The sequence below is a fragment of the Rousettus aegyptiacus genome, unplaced genomic scaffold (assembly GCF_014176215.1).
Source record: "Rousettus aegyptiacus isolate mRouAeg1 unplaced genomic scaffold, mRouAeg1.p scaffold_m13_p_7, whole genome shotgun sequence".
NCBI lineage: Eukaryota > Metazoa > Chordata > Mammalia > Chiroptera > Pteropodidae > Rousettus > Rousettus aegyptiacus.
In genome coordinates this window covers 91,730,874-91,747,095 of record NW_023416310.1, presented here as the reverse complement: position 1 = coordinate 91,747,095, position 16,222 = coordinate 91,730,874, and the positions used below count along the sequence as shown (strand labels likewise).

The window sequence follows — 16,222 nt, the reverse complement described above, 5'->3', positions numbered from 1 at the left end:
GGCAGAAACAGGGAAGGCCATTTAAAGGCAAACAACCAAAAGTTGATTATATTTAATGTTTCCACCATTACATTTTACCTTAACTATGTCAACAAAGCAAAAATAAGGAAAAGTATAAAATTCATTAAAGTTACAAATGAGCTACCACATTGAAGGGATCTATTATCAACTATACAGGCAATACGATGAAACAGAAAACAGTCCGAGACCCAGAGGCAGACGGCATTGACGCTAACCAGCTGTGTGGCCTAGGAAAGCAGGCAAACTCTCTTAGCGTCATCCCATGACATGCGAGGATGTTAATACCAACTTAACAGAGCAGTTATTGGGTTTAAATGCAATAACATGCAAAACACCCAGCATGGTACATGACGTATGGGATTCACTCAAAAAATAGAGTTTTCCTTCCACCCTGGGAAAACAACTATAAATTCTTCAAGAGCCTTTCAATCTAGATGTGGAAACAAAAGGAAAACATTTGAAACAAGGAGAACAATTATGCACTAAACAGTGCAGTAGTGATCACAAGTATGATAGGAATTCAGACAAGGGGAGATCTGAGTGCACTGTACTACTCTGCCAGCGAAAGATTTGTCTAAGTGTTGGGTCTTACATTCTGGTGTCAGGGTAAGTAACAGCAGCAAATGGAGGAAAGAGGATGTTGAAATGGAGTGGGAGGAAAAGGGGTTGCTGGAGCAAAGACACAAGCAAGTGATAAGGACATTGAATAAATTAAGCAAAAGTGATAAATCTAACTGTTCAACTGACCTATAATTTATGGAGATCAATTCATACTCTTAAGAGATACATTTAAAAATAACTAGAATGACTAAGAAGGATCCCAGTATGAGTATGCACTGAATAAATACTAATAGATGACAATAATGGTTTATCAGAATTCATTTTGTAAGTTAAGAAAAGGATCCATGAATATAAACCAACAGGTCATACTTTCCAAAAAAGAAACAGCTCTATATTAATGCATATAATCACTAGTAGCTAGAATAGGAAGCTTGTTCATTTCTACATTGGTGGTGGTGTTCTTTGGGTTTGCTTGATCTGATTTTTGCATCTTTGTACACACTTATGATAATAATGATTTGAATTCACATTAAGGCCAGGATTTCTGAATCCCAGTTTTGTGCTTTTGCACTGTGCCACACTATGTCACTCGTCCTCTCCCTCAAAAAAGGAAGAAGGAAGGAAGGAAGGAAGGAAGGAAGGAAGGAAGGAAGGAAGGAAGGAAGAAGGAATGAAGAAAGAAAGAAAGAAGAAGAAGAAAGAAAGAAAGAAAGAAAGAAAGAAAGAAAGAAAGAAAGAAAGAAGAAGAAAGAAAGAAAGAAAGAAGAAAGAAGCAGAAAAAGAAAGAAAGAAAGAAAGAAAGAAAGAAAGAAAGAAAGAAAGAAAGAAAGAAATCACTGCTGGACTATCTGAATCTGGCACCAAAACAAAGTCTGTGGGCAAAGAATACTTGTCAAGCCAAGGAATTCTCTGATTTTAGGAGAAATTCTGCTGAGTCAATATACAACAGCAAAAGGTGTCTTGAGAAATGGAGAGAACCCTTACCCCCACACATAATAATAATCCTGGGCCCTTTATTTGATTTTCTTCTTTCAAGCAGAGATATCTTTATACATTGATTAAAATATCACACATATGGCAAGCTGGTTTCCAACATGGCCTCTAAAAAGGAAAATCTAGAAAGTGACTTTCTGAATGTGCAAGAACAAATATTTTATTGGGCAGAGAATTCTCCTGCCTTGGGGGGGTCTACTTACCATGCATTCATAATGCTGAATGGAAAGAGTCCCTGAAACTAATCTAACATAACCCCTTAAATAAGCCAGAAAACCTCTCAATAATATTTCTGTCAATCATTCATCTTATTCTTAAACATTAGCACCTATGGATGTAGTATCTGGACTGAAGTCAAGAAAAAGTAAACTCAATACCTTTATGCATTGGACTTACTAATTAGCCCACCAGTATACCACGTTACATGCCCCTTTAGATGTATGGCTTGGATATAACAACCATCTGCTAAAATGAATAGTGTCTCTCTCTCTTTATTTCTCTCTCTCTCTTTCTCTCTCTCTCTCTCTCTCTCTCTCTCTCTCTCTCTCTCTCTCTCTCGCACACACACACACTCACACACTCACACACACATACTGAGTGAAAGAGAAAAATGACAAAGCAGAGATTGCTTTATTATCTCGGGAAACATTTACTATGACACGGGACTGACAAAAATGTGATGGGCAGTCACAGAGTCATAAACATATTTATGACTGGAAAGGTCCTTCTTGTAGATAATCTAGCCCAAAACTTTTCTTTTAGTTAAAGAAAAATAAAGACTTGAAGAGATTTGCCACGGTTTTATAAGTTTCTGTCATCAATGAGAGAGAGACAGAGAGACAGAGAGAGAGAGAAGGTGAGACAGAGAAAGAGAATCACAGCTCTAAGAAGGAAAAACACCGAAGTGAAGGCACACGAGTCAGGATCAATACTCTCATTAAATACCCACTGACCCCTTTCCCTCTGGATTTATATTTGTCCTCACTTTCCGGGTTACTTTTTCTATATTACATACAGAAAAAATAATAATGAAAGAGTCCCTTGACTATAACTGGAATCAATGTATCTAACATGTTTTCCAATACTTGCTGTACATATGGCCTCATTAGATTCACATGCTAGAAAGAGCTTGAAGGGAAAAAAAAAACTTTAGAAGGCCATTCATAATTTTTCTTCAGGATTTAACTCATTCCTTACTTCACTTGTTTTCTAATACTTCCCCAAGTGATAAAGTTTCAAGTATGCTGAAATTCAGAGCACAGCAAACAATTCATGCTGCAAAGTGAATTGTTTGTGTGGTTTTGTTTTACTTTATATTTAAAATCCATATTATACATTATTTTCTGAAAAAGGAAGCCATTTATGGCTTGATTTCCCGTCACTGTAACATTCTTTCTAACTTTAAAGCAAGGTAGGTTACAATACCTTTCCCCACTTGCAGGTGAATAACCTCAATCTTTGTATATTTACTATTTTTCTTCATTCATGTTCCTTGTAAGAACGTTTGATATCCAATTTGCAAACGGTCTTACGGCCTGATAAAGGCCTCCATGTCTTTTGGCATAATTTCAGAGCCTAACTGTTTGCTGTTTATTGCACCTTTGGGAGTGAGTCCTATTCATCTTTGCATGTTCCCACTCTCTATTCCTCCCCACATGTACCTAACTTAGAAAAATACCTCTGAGGCATCGGAATTATTTTTTAATTTATTTTTTCTTTGTGTTAAAATCTGGACCACAAATCTAAAAAACATGAGTTTGCATTTGGTTTGAAGACTGCATTAAAGTTGTTTTAATTCAAAATGTTCAAATATATCCCTAGTTTCTCATTGAACAGCTTTACAAGATGTATCATGAAGACAAAAACATAACCTTTAGTTAGTAATTCACATGAGAAATAAGACGTTTGAGTTATCTTAAGATCTATCAATTGAGATGAGTTTGGTCAGATAGTACTAAAATACACACTCTAATGAACAGTATCACAATGTGTAAAATACAGCAACAGGAAATAGTCACTAAACATATTTCACATTGTTTTATTTCTTCAATAAGAAACAAACACAGTTTAGCTTAAATAAGAACCTATATCTTGATGACAAAAGTTAAGGTATTTAATTTTTTTGTGAGACCATGTCCTTTGGTGGCTAAATGGGAAAGCCATACTATTACGATATTTGCTATGTTTTATTGTTTACCCTTTGTTTATAGACCTTTTGAGAACAGGGCCCTGATCCTTATCCCATACACCTATTATAAAGACAAGCACTTAGAAACCATTCAGAAACTATTTGTTAGCTGATTGAACATTTCCCTAAGTTTTCTCAACTGAAGGGGTAAGAAAGGGGGATAACAGTGCCTACCTCAAACGTGTCACTCTTGTAAAATTTTCAGAACTTCACTTGACACACAGCAGATGCTGATTCAGTACTCCTCCACTGCACTGCTCTGGGAGATGCCACCCACACAGTCCTCCCTGGAGCTGAGCAACTCCAGACCCCACCCTCAAAGTATGAACTGTCGTCTTCATTATTATCACCACCATCATCATTACTAGACTACAGAATAGAAAGATTTTACTGCGTTTAAACTACAGAGAGGGAAGCAAAAGTGTAAGCAGGTCCTTCATGGTGAGGATAACCGTGTCTACCTCCTAAAGAGAAAAAGGTCAGACTTTTGAATAATTTGTGTGGATTTTTGCTCTCTCATCTAATTATCCTCGTTTGAGGTCATCACTAAAAATGAATTTTGACTGAATCTCATAAAGTTAAGCTTGGAGTTCTGTCTTATTAACACTGATTCAAATAACTACTGTGAACTAAAGCCACTAGAAGCTAATGGAAATAACACGGTAAAAATTAAATATTTTAATTTTTAAAGAAAACAGATATCTTGGCACACAGAATATCAATGACATCAATTATATCATTGGATTTCAATCTATTTTGTGACAGGATCGTTTTCTCAAAACTTTAGGACACCAAATGGGTATTTTGTATAGAGAGCCAGACTCCTATCTTCCTATCCTTTTTCTTCTGGTTATAGCTAATCAGGAACGCTGTGCATGGAAACCAGTCTGTAACCGCTAACCCTGAGAAAGCAAAACTTCCATCTTCCAGAAGCCCTGTAGAGTCACTCTAGATAGTTCAATATTTGGCTTTGTGGGAGGTTTAGAAATTCTGATGATAAAACCTTTCATTTAAAAATACCACATTTTGCTAATTAAATAAGTAAAATGTGTTTTAGTAAGTTTAGAAGACATAAAAAAAAAACTCAGTGAAGAAATTTCTCATAAACTTTCCATCCAGAATTAATTCTTGTTAATATTTTAATTTATACTATTTTGGTCCTTTTAAAAATATATATATACATGTTTGTGTAATTTTTCCCTTTTAGAAAATTGGAATAAATTCCACCTTTTGATTTTGACTTGTTTTTAAACTTAAAAGACATACCTTACATATTTTCTATGTCACTGAAACTTTTTCTACAACATATCTTTTAAAGGGCTTCACTGTATCCACAGTTGTGATAGGTCACAATTAAAAACAAAAACCAACACAATGACTAACACTAATATCGAATGTTTTAAAAAAAATGTCTTAGACATTTTTAACTTGAATTTAGTCCAAAAAGTCGATTGATGTACTTCAATAATCTCTACTGATAAAATCATTATTATATTGGCTCATCAAGTGAAAGCTATAACTTAGGAAGAGAAAGAAATAATTGAATACTGATTCAAAGCCATCCTCCTCAACATGTGCATTAATAGTATAGGCCATTAGCTAGAAGCAGTGATCGCTTCTCAAACACAAAGACTTCTGATGGGAACTGTGGTGCTATTTATGTATTCCATGTAAGTGTTACATGTGTTAATATTCTAGTTAAATTTGGTTCTTTTAAAAACATAAGTTCCTTTTGGACAGGGACCAGGGATAATAATCGGAGTCTATGAATGCCTTCTATTTTCAGGACCTTCAATAAGGCTTTTATGGTATTGATAATGATGATAATGACACACATGTGGGAACTATTTATTCATATCCCTCCAAAAGCTCTTGACTTATTTAGTTGCTTCTGCACATAGATATCCATTGGTTGCATGTAAGTTGAAGGACTTGGTGAGGACAACCAAAAGACCAAAGTTGCCTTAGTGCCTGAGTTAGGACGTACAGGCCAGGTCAAACCATGTCATATTTTTTTGGCCCTGATTCACATCACTCATGGATCATTTGGTTGTTTGGGGTAGCATCTTATAGAACAAAAAAAATTCTAAAGGAAAGAAATCTGGATTCGAGTACCATACTTTTCACTTTGTGGTTAAGTGATGCCGAATATAGACAGACACTCAGAATTTTTCCCTGAGGATGATTATAAATAATGTAACATAATATAATATAATGTGATATAATGCAATATAACATAGTATATAATATCACCTCTATATGCTTGTGAGAACTTAAATATCAAAAGTTCTTTGTAACTTGTAAAATAAAATATTGGATACATATTCATTGTTGTGAAAAAATGCCTTAGCTTACAAATTATAAAGAGAAAAAATAATGGATGGGGTACAAGAAGAAACATTTTAAGTTATAAATTATCTTGTTAAAATATCACGGTGAGTGCCTCAAAACCAGATCAACAGCATTAAATTTCATAGAAATAGTGCATTTTATCAAATGGTTATCTGCTGGGTTGTTGCTTTACATTCATTTTCAGCTGCTATATTAAAGAAATATGAATGTTTCCCTAAAGATGATTAACTAGGAAGGAACATGGTATAGCGGAATGAAAATGGCTAAATGGGAGTCAAAGCCCAACTGTCGCAAGGGTCAAAGAGTTAATGTAAATCAACTGAGGGGGCAGGGGAGTTGGGAGTCAATGCAGCGCACACTGCAGAGCACAAGAGCCACCCAGAGTAACGCCCATTGCTCAGCTCCAGATGAGTTTACCATGAGGAGATGTGGGCCTAGTGACGCCAGCTTTTCTTATTTTCTGAGAGGAGGCAGACACTCAGATGTTCTGTGAAATGTCAAATTATAGTTTTGGATAAAAGTATGTTTTTTAAAATATTGTGCTGGAAGCATATATTGTCATTTACAAACACTTTACACATGTTTACAAACACTTCACTGAGCTGGGTCCAGCCCACAAAGCTCCAGTTTTTAATCACCGTGCTACAGAATCATATCTTATTTCACTCTTAGCTCTAAAGTTACGAATGGAATGGCTGAGGCTAAGAAATTAAACCTATCTGAGCTTCATTTTCCTCTCGCAAAGTTGGTTTCCTCTTTTGTTAGGATCGCAAAAATGGACGTGGATGAAAACAATTTAATAGATACATGATAGGTGCTCAAAGAATTTAGCTTTTTTTTCTTTTTCTGGAAACTGAGTCATTCTGATTTCTTCTTTTTATACTTGCTTTATTCAGAGCATATCACTATTCCTGTTATTAAGAGGGTCAGGGCTATCTCATTCATTATTGGAATAAATTGTTTTACCTGAATTCTAAAGAAAATTTGAAACTATGGATATCCCTAATTATTAGAGATGAGTGAGCATCAAGACCTGTTTTTTTCAGATGGACCCAAGAGAGAATGCTTCTTTGCAAAATTACTGTCTCCTGTACAAAATGCTTTTCCACTGTTTTATCAGCTACTCTCAGTCATTAAGATCTTTCCTTAGTCAAACAACTTTTAAGGACATCAAGAAAGCGATGGCACCATTTGAGCTGAGAACAAATCAATTCTGCTTAGATTACAGTTGACAATACATCCAAAGAACGATGTTTCAAAGCAAGAAGATTATATAATGTAAGTTTAGACAGTAGATATTTTCAAACTATTCAAATGTTAGTAAAAGTTCAATAAGCAAATGAACAATGACTAACTGGAAATATTAGTCTTGTCTCTTTACTATCTTCCAGGGGCCTTGGCTAAACCATTTAGGTTTGATATCAAAAACCATATGGAAAGGGAAAGGAGAAAAATACAAAATCATATACCACAGTTAGAAGAGATTAAACAACATGCACAGTCAAACCTGTGTAGACAGAAGCATTATGAATCAGGCCTGTTTAAGCATGCACTTAGAGAATGGGCTCTGTACAGGATAAAAACCTGAAGGTCGCACTGTGGTGGAAGAATCAATTTCCCTTGTTGTACTTTCCTTTCTCTGGTTTCAGAGTGTAGCAGTGCACCCCGTGGAGCCTAAAATATGGACAATCTAGCTAAGAAGAGAGCAAGATGGCTAACTGTTATGTAAAATTAACTAGGGGTATGGAATTTCTTGCTACTTCATTTTTTTAAAGTTAGGTTTATTTTTAATAATTGCTAATGTTTTAGGCACCTGGATCAAAATACTATAAATTCTAAATTTTGTGAATGTTTTTATCAAGTGCTTTAAAAATAAAAGTTAAGTCATAATTCAGATGTTTTCTTTAACACAGAAAAATATCATCTGTTCTCTAAAATACAAAATCCATTTTATGGTTAATTAACTACCACTTAAATTCCTCCTCAAGAGATACAGAAGACAAAGACCAAGCCAGTGCATGCAGTTAGAGTAATTCTTTCCTCTGGGTTTAGGTACCCAGAGCAGGGCAGACGATGGGGAAAAAATCCAGTCATTTCAGAGTACCCATTTTCACAATCTGAACTATCTAGGAAATTCGACAGAAAGAAATATGGGACTGATAATATTTTTAAAACACCTCAGTCTTCCTCTCTGTCTTGTCAGTGCCAATTGGCAGAATGAGAATATTACGAGTTCTCATGTGACTTCATTGTTAATTTAAGATAAAATCTCAAGATTGGTTATTGTTCTATAAAGAATTATTGTTGATTATCTTGCTACTCTTTTAATGGCTTGCTGGTAGAATGACACCATATCTTAAATTCTATAAAAAGGTACTATTTAATATTCCCTCTAGCTCTCATCAGCATTCTTGTATTTTTTTTTAAAATGCAATTTTTGGAGAATATGTTCAAATTAGGTCTATCTGACCTATGAATTGTTTATAGGGCTTAAATATGGATTAGTGATGACTACAGAGTAAGAACTCAGCTTATTTTTGGAAGGTACCTCTCTCCACGAAATGCTGCACATAAGAGCAGATAAGAAATGTAGGTGAGAAACATTTGCTTGGTTTCCATTTTCATTGTGGTTACACTGGGTAGCATTTTCCAGAGGAACATTTCCAGTTTGGAACAGAAGACATGATGAAAATATCAACCTCTTTTCTTAAACACATGCTCACGAGGCTTTTTTAGAGTCACGATGATCTCAGCAAAATTTCCTTCTTGAAAATAATAACCAATGAATTGTTTTCTGACCAGATAGTGTCAACTAAACTTAGATTTGGTTTTCCATGTATATTTTAACTGCAGCTGGACTCCAGAATTCCAAGCATTGCAGCGAACGACCTTGATTTAGATGCCAAAGAAAGAAAGACTTCCCTCACACTTAAATTTCAGTGCATCAGCAGGTAAGGCACCTACAGAGGTGGCTGTTCCATTAGTTTGAAGGTATTTCGCTGTATATGCCAAGGATATTTCTTTCTTTCAACTCACTCTTTTTATATTTGAATTCAAACGCTCATGAAAGCAAGATGTTGCCTTAATTTATGTTTTGAGCCTGGTTATTGTGTCCATCCTTATTTCAGCTTAATTTTTTTTGATATAGATATGAAGGAATGATTTGTTTATGGTTATTAAATTTAGTAGGGTGGATTTCTAGAACAGCAAAATAGCTATGAGTGTGTATCATGTAATTTGATGCTAATATTAATTAAATAACTAATTTATTTGAATAAATTAGTGACTCCAAAGGTGTTCCTATAACGATATCACTATTTCTGACTTGCAAATCCATTTTCCAAAGGAATAAAAGTAACTACAAAGTAAGGAAAGAAATGTTTACAGCTTTCCTTATCTGTGTCACATAGCGTATAGTGAACAATTTGTAATGTTGGATTTTTAAGTGTCGTGATTTTATTACCTTTAAAAATTTGGTTTTCTTTTATCAAAATGTAAAGTCCTGAGAATATCATATATACAAATACAGCCCATTTTATTTTCACAGCCAAAATAAAAAGATGAGAATCATAGTGTAAAGCTTTTCTACAATCTTAGGCCAGAGGTGCTTAGGCTAGAGAGAACTGCCCAGTCAGTAAGTCAGTCAGTTAATCAGTATTTACTGGTTGTACCAAGTCATGTGTTATTGTTTCATTCTCTGCTCTCACAGAGCTTACAATCTAGTGAAGGGTAGGGAAAATCAAGTAAGTAAATAAATAGCTCTATAATTACAACTTTGATAAATGCTGTGAAGGAAACACACAGGGTGCAGAGAAATAGTAGAGATCTACATATTTAAGGAAAGAAACCTCTCCAAGGAGTCATATTTAAAGCTCAAACTTAAAGTGTAAGAAGAATCCAACCCTTCATATTTTAAAAGAGGAAGAGTCAGATGACTGGGCTTTTATTTAAAACTATATTCAGGTTTAAAACTCAATAGAAACAGATTCATAGATACAGAGAACAAACTGATGGTTGCCAGGCAGGAGGGGTGGGGTAATAGATGAAAAATGTGAAGGGGAATAAGAGGTACAAACTTCTTGTTATGAAATAATTAAGTCATGGGAAGGTAATGTATACCATAGAGAACACAGTCAATCTTATCGTTATAATTTTGTATGGGATAGATGGTTACTAGACTTATCGTGGTACTCACATTGTAAGGCATATAAACGCAGAATCACCATTTTGTACACCTGAAACTAATATAATAATGTAGGTCACCTATAGTTTAATAAAAAATAAAAATATAAAAAAAAAATAAAAACTTTATACAGGTTTAAGGAATATACAGACACCAAAAATATACCTTAGTCTAAGATATATTTGTGACAGCTAATGTATGTTGTTTAAATATGTTTCCATAAAAGATTTGAGTTGGTCACAGAGGTTAAGACTGCAGGATGCTACTACCACACTGAGGAAAATTTACATGATTCTGAAAGGCATTTGTTTTTGTTTTTTGTTTTTTAACTGCTGTTTATGCACACACCTGGTCAAATTCCTACTGATTCAAACAAGGATTTCACTGACTCGGGCTTAAAACTCATTCATTCTCAACCCACAAGAGATTTAATACTCATCGTGAGAGATAGTAACAGGTCACAGTAACAGATCTCATATTTCCTGAAAATAATGCTTGACTCACAGCTGCTGTAAATCAAGCAGGTTCTACCTGTATCATAAGAAGTATTTAAAAGCAAAGTGTAAAGGCCCCCAAGTGGGGAAAAAAACACCTTGAATCATCAAGAAAAATGTACAGATATTAAAATTTTAGTAGACATATTTCATAGATATGGATACATGGCCCCCTTATATGAAGTAAAAGAACTATAAAACAATGCTTAGAGTATGGTCCCATTCATGAAATTGTATGTCTGAGTGTGTTTATATCATTACATAAAAAAAAAAAAATCAAGAAGGAAATATTCTAAAATGCTAACAGTAATTATCTCTTGATGATAGACATATGGTATTTTCTCGGTATACATTTCTGTCTTTTCTTTTTTCTCACAATGAGGGAGGTGTATTTTTTAAATGTGAAAAAAGCCTTTAGAAGAAAACCTTTAATTATATTGGTGAATACTGATTTAACACAGAAAATCTTTGGTATAACAGATCTCACTTGTACTGCAAGCTAATTAACTATGAAAGACAATTCCATATGTGGAATGGTCATTCAGATGGCATGATCTGCTCTTTAGCCAGCACCAAATTACCAAACAGTCAAAGTAGGGCATTGGCAAAGAAAAGGAGACACCAAAAAAATGAGAATGTTTTGGAGAAAAGTACATGATTTTTGATATTTTAGAAAAGTGGAAAAGTAGTTGTCCAGGGAAAATATCAGAAAGTTGTTGGACTGATGTACAAATATATGATTTAATATCATTTTTCTATTTAAGAACATGTAGGTGGAGTGGAGAGAGTCTTAGGACATACAGGTAGGAGGTATGGCTACATTTTTTCAAGGTCTAGGATCTGTAGGAATCTTAATTTAGTCTAAGGCACAGAAAAAAATTACATTACCTCCTATCTTGTATGTCATTAAAGATAAAAACAATACTAAGTTATAAAGTAAGTGCATATCAGTTAAATAGAGTTCCAATTTTTCCCTACACAAATACTTCTATGCTTTTCTGAAATATCAGGAATCCCAAATTTTCTCCAAAGTAATTTTTGCTTGCACCATTTTTTTTGGCTGATACCCTAAACATACAGTCTATTTGACAATTCAATATGACCAAAGAGCAAATCATGGCACCTGAAATATTAAAATTAAAATGCAAATAAAAACGAGCCACATTTAATGCAGATTTACTATATTTGATGTTTGATGAAAAATTCAAACTGTCAAGATAATTTGTTAAATTTTCTAATATGGCAGATTTGGGCTCATGAGATTCAGAATCCAGGCTCAGTTAAATCATTTACCAAACCCATATCTGCACAAATCTAACCTCTCTGAACCTGTTTGTACTTATTTAAAATAATTACACTGACACTAGCTTTACTGGCATGATAAAATTTGGGGGAATATAAGTGAAAAATAATGTAAAATGAGAACTAAAAAATATTATATTAATAAAAAGTGTAATGATTAACATAAGATACAATGTTTTTGTCATTAACTCTTTCACACATGTGCATCTTATATCACTCAAAGAGATTCTGTTAGTAGTATATGCAAATTGTGCTAATCATATAAGAACTCCACAGATAGTTGTTTTTTAATTGATTAAGTCATCTCATTTGAAAACATACTTTTACTTGGGAGAATAACAGTTGGGATGTGCAAATGGGGAATTGTGACTGACCCCTCAGAATAAAACTCAAGTATAAATCTAGTTTTATTATTTTAGTAAAAACTGAATGTTGAATTATTTATGTTGAAACTTTCCTGATAAATTTGGTTTTCTTTTAGGCACAAACCATAGAAAGGAAGCATTAATCTTTTTCATGAACCTACGAGAAATGCAGAAAACAGTCTTGACTCTCCAGATACTTTTAAAATCACCCTAATGGAGATTTGAAGCATGCATGGAGAACTGAAATGTGTTCTGGGTCACGTGAAGAAATAGGAACATCCTATCACAGAGTGAGAAATTAGATAATGTGTGTTTTATTACAATTAAAACAAGTTTTACTAAAGTTTAAAAACCAGTCAAAGTATTTACTTTCTCAACGAAAATGGCACTTTCAACATAGTGTTTGAGAAAAAAGATAATTAACTAAACTAATTTGTTGTTAAAACAGTGCACTTAAACAATAATTTTGGATGTATCTTTCATGTATTTTATTTTTCCTGACATCAACTTGATGGCTCTTGAATTATTGTGTATCTAGACCCTATTAAACCCCATTTCATTTTTCCAAGTTAGCCAAGCAAAAGGGAATAATTTTAATATAGCTACTAGGCATCACATTTCATAGAGCTACTGAGAAAGGACTCTTATGAAGAAGCCAACATCCAGTTCCCTGCATCCTGAGAAAATGACATAAATTTCTCCAAAAAGATAAGCACTTGATTTCTTTAAAAATATCCAGATTCTGTAATTTAGAAGCCCATTACAAAATGAAGTCCTACTGTTATAGGTCTGGAAGTCTCTGATGTTAAACAACTAAATCACACTCTTAAATGGAAAGTTTACTCTAGAAAAAGCCAGAGTTTTTGAGAAAGAATCTAGTTCATTCAAAATATCTCTATGTCTAGATTATACTTTTGGAAGTTTTGATAAAAGATGCAATGCCTTATCTGGTTACTCAGCTGACAGCTCATATTTGCTATCAGGAAATTCTACATTTTGTATTATAATCTTCATTCTTCCTAATGAAGTTGAATCCCATTCATCATATTTTAAGTTCCAAAAAATAGCAAGAAGTTATGTCCTTTGTAAAAACCCTCAGCTCTTTGAAGCAAATGATTGTCATCTCTGTTTCCTCCAGGGAAGTGATCCTAGTTTCCTTATCCTTTCTTAAAGAGTTCAGCTTGTAGTCCTTTAAACATCCTTCACTTTTCTGTGGTTCCTCAGCAAAGGCCATTTAATCATCTCAAGTTATGGGAATGAAAACCAGACCTGTATTTCTATCAGGGGTCTGACCACATGGCTGAAACATCAACCATCAGGTCTATGTCCTGTGGCCTACAGTGATTTGCTTCTGCTCAAATTGTATCAACTTCACCTATTAAACCACATCTCAATGAATACTCAACACAAAGGAAATAAAACAAAACCCCAAGATATGTTTTAATTGTAGAAACAGGATGAACTATAATGTATACTAACTTTTTAAAGCTTACTATAGATATACCTGAAAGTTAATTTTTGGAGGTCAAAAGTTATCATTTAAAAATGAAGGATGCAGTGTGTTACAAAAATTTCGATATGACATATAAGCCTATTACCTCTTTCCTTGCCCACTTTATGTAGTTGTTATAATTAGGCACATGGTAGCATGACTTACAGAGTTGTGAATCTATAATATTCCATGAGCATATTAAATCCATTCTTCCCATTAAGTTGCTGAAGAGCCTTCTCATACATAAACCAAAGAGGACATTTACTCTCAGAGAAATTAAACTATAAACCTGATTCAAATACAAATAAAATTTTAAATGGAGGGGGAAGGGCTGGGCTGTGTGTAAAATAAAATGCAAGATTAAAACAAAAAATACTGATATTTTACACTGTAAAAAAAAATGTTTGCACTGACAATGATATTGTTAGAGACGAGATCGATGGATATAACTACCCATATGATGAATGTAGTATTACTAGCACACTTTTACCTTTAAGGAATTTTTTGGCTTTAATTCAATGAAATCCACTACTCTGGGTGTAATGGAACCATCTTTAGTCTACTGAGCTGCGTTAAAGTCTTGACATAATAAAAGGTCAAGCAGATCCCAGTAAGCATTTGTAAACTACAATAGCTCCCCATTTCGGCTACAAATCACACATTCTTGCCCTAAGCTCTGCTCTCTCCTGGTTCATTTGCTCTCTCCTGTTTCATTGTGTAAGCAGGCTAATTTGGAAATGGCTCAGGTACTTGAGAACATCTAGATTTTTCAAAACAATCCTACTTTCCTACTTCACCATCTGAAGAAGTAAATCCATAATACAACATTTTGGGGAACTCTAAAATGGTGCCTGGATACCGAAGGAATGAACGGCAAACAGCACCACTGTTAAATAAAAAGAATGCATGTCACCCTCCGGCTCGTCTGCGCTTTCTGGGACACAAGGCACCAACAAGAAAGGATTGGGGTAGAATTTCGAGAAATCTGATTTATTTCAACATTCATTTGGCAAGATGCTGGACACAAAATAATGCCACAAGCCACCTCCCTTTCCCATCATTGTCAAGTCTGGGCTCTCCATTCACCCCCCACAAACCTAATTAAAAATAAAGAGGCAGGCTATGAATTCGCATCCAGGGCTATGATACAGATTAAATGATAGGCATCTGTCCTAATTGGTCACAACGAAACTAAAGGACAATAACAAGAATAAATCTGACATTAATCTAAATGAAGCCAATGAATAATATTATAAACCAGAAGCATGGTTTCAAAAATATGCAATTACCTCCAAGCATGCAAGGGCATTTATAACTCATAAAAATGATTGCAAAGAATGCTCTGCATATAAATGTTTCAAAAATGCACTATAAATGCTAAGTGACACGTATATATGTGCATATCCATAGGGTATATTCACAATCAAATCTATGCACTAAAATGAAACTGTATCTGGCTAATGGTTTCTCAACAAGAGTACATTAGATATATGAAAAAGAATGCTAAATTCTGGGGCCACTTTTTCTAAGCAATGAAGGAAACAAGCAAAAGCACCTTATAATTAGGCCAGGAAGCTTCTAACGCACCGAATGTGATTTTGAGGAAGGCCCAGCCCTACACGGGAAAGCTGCAAATAAAATGATTCCTTTCAATAATACCCATTTGTTGTGAGCTCTTTTTCCACCCCCTGATTCTGTTGCTAAGCTTAGAAGGAAAGCAACCAGGTAGCTCAGTCTGCATTCTAAGTCAGTTCAAGATAAAATCAGAACATCATTTTTTTTTTTTTTAAAGCAAGCGGATGCCTTCTTACTTCTCTCTCTTCCTGGCAACCTTCCACTCTCTCCATCTCCATCCCTGTCTCCACATCTTCCTCTCCTACTCTGAGGGAGTCATTGTTCAAGTGCAGGCCACAAATGTATACACAGGTCATTTAATAGCAAGCTAAACCAAAAAGATATCACCACAGTCTTCTACTTACCATGCTGAGACCCGGAGAAGCTGTTGAAAGCGGGAAGAGATGCAAACTGAATCCATCTTCCTTGTGACCGAGTGGGATACAGTCTCCGAACCCAACATCAGCAGCGACTGCTGGGATATTTTTTTTTCCTCCGTCTCGGGTTGGCGATGGTGCGAATAGGAACCACCCTTCCAGCCCCACTAGAGTATCAGCAGTCAAGGCGGCAGAAGCAGCAGCATCACCACTTGGCCTCCTCCCTCTCGGAGGATGGGGTGAGCTCAGAAACAGCCAGGAACTTGCAGCAGACACCTCC

The 16,222-nt window shown here is 34.8% G+C and overlaps 1 protein-coding gene across 3 annotated transcripts in view; it reads right to left on the bottom strand.

The window, feature by feature from the left end:
* Positions 1 to 16,222, bottom strand: part of JAKMIP2 (janus kinase and microtubule interacting protein 2) — a 132,018-nt gene extending 115,796 nt beyond the window's left edge. For all 3 annotated transcript variants that reach the window (XM_016150319.2, XM_016150321.2, XM_016150320.2), the window contains exon 1: positions 15,931 to 16,222. The gene's annotated coding sequence lies outside the window, so the exon portion shown is untranslated. The remainder of the gene's footprint in view (positions 1 to 15,930) is intronic.